Source organism: Lottia gigantea (genome assembly GCF_000327385.1).
Source record: "Lottia gigantea unplaced genomic scaffold LOTGIsca_390, whole genome shotgun sequence".
NCBI classification, from domain to species: Eukaryota; Metazoa; Mollusca; class Gastropoda; family Lottiidae; genus Lottia; species Lottia gigantea.
The window spans coordinates 32,285-33,809 of NW_008709334.1; positions in this window are offsets into that span (position 1 = coordinate 32,285).

The following is a 1,525-nucleotide window of genomic DNA, read 5'->3' on the forward strand; positions in this document are numbered from 1 at the left end:
TAATCTTGATGCGAACATGTCTGCTTCAGGCTTAAACCAGGCATCACTGATAATTTGAAAGCTGTTTTCTTTCAGGTCCCATTCAGAAAAATCATGTTCAGTTCGACTTTGATAGTCGGCTTCACAATTCAAACGACCTGGAATATACGAAGCAGATAATGTAATTCTTTTCTCAATGGCCCATAAATACATTTCTCTTGTAATTTCATGATATTGTGGTACTTTGCCACCTTGTGAATTAACATATGCAACTGCTGTGGTGTTGTCTATTCTTAATTGAATATGCATATCATTAAGATCTTTGCCAAAAGTAAAAAGTGAATATTTTGCAGCCAATAATTCCAAGTGATTTATATGTTTTAGTTTCTCAGTTTCAGACCAATGTCCACCAGTGGACTCATATACACCACCCCATGCCAATTTGGATGCATCAGATGTAATTATTTTATCAGTTTGTTTATTTAACATTGACTTAGTTTGAGATTCAATATTTTCAATCCACCATGTCAAATCAATTTTGCATTGCTCACTAAGGGCAACTTTAGCCTCAAATTTCCCTTTATGGACCTTAAGCATTTCTGTTTTAAAATTATCTATTCTTCTATAGAATAATGGACCAAAATACACTCCTGGAAAGGAGGACACCATGAGCCCTACTACTCCAGCAATTTCTCTGATGGAAACTAGTTTTGAACTTAATAATTTCTGACATGCTATCTTTAGTTTTGATACTTTCTCTGAAGTAAGCCGTACACTCATTTCTACTGAGTTTAAAGTAAAACCAAGGTAAATTATTACTTGTGAAGGTTCTATGACAGATTTAACAGGATGCACTGTGAAGCCGGCCTGTATGGAAGCTTTGACTGTGGCCATAACATTTAATTTTGCATCATCTAGTGAATCTCCAATTAAAAGTGAGTCATCAATAAATGATGTGTTGATGTGACCCAATTTCCGCAAATAGGAAAACAGAACCTTGGTAATTTTAGTAAAGGTTCTTGGAGCTGACCCTAACCCATTAGGAAGGCATGTAAATTGGAAGAGCATATCTTTCCAAACAAATTTAAGTAATTTTCTATCTGAGTTTCTAATATTAACGGAAAAGTAAGCATCTTTCCAATCCACTGATGCCATAAAGCAATTAGGTTTAATTAAATTGATTGCATGCTCTAAATGTTCCATTTTGAAATGTTTGTAGATAACCTCATCATTTAATTCTTTTAAATCGAGGATTAATCTTAGCCCCCCATCCTTCTTTTCTCTAGTAAAAATGTTGGAGATAAATTCTCCCTCTTCATGATAAGTTCTTTCAATAATATTTTTCTTTTCCAATTCTAACAATTTAATTGATATGGCTGCTTGTTTCTCTTTAGGAAACTGAAAAGGGTGGTTGAAAGATAATTGGCTTGGATTATTAAGGAGTTCTATATTACAACCTAAAATGTTTGTAATTATGTTCTTATCTGATGTAATTTGTTTCCAGAATTTGATATGCTCTTTCAATTTTCCAGCCTTATAATCTAGT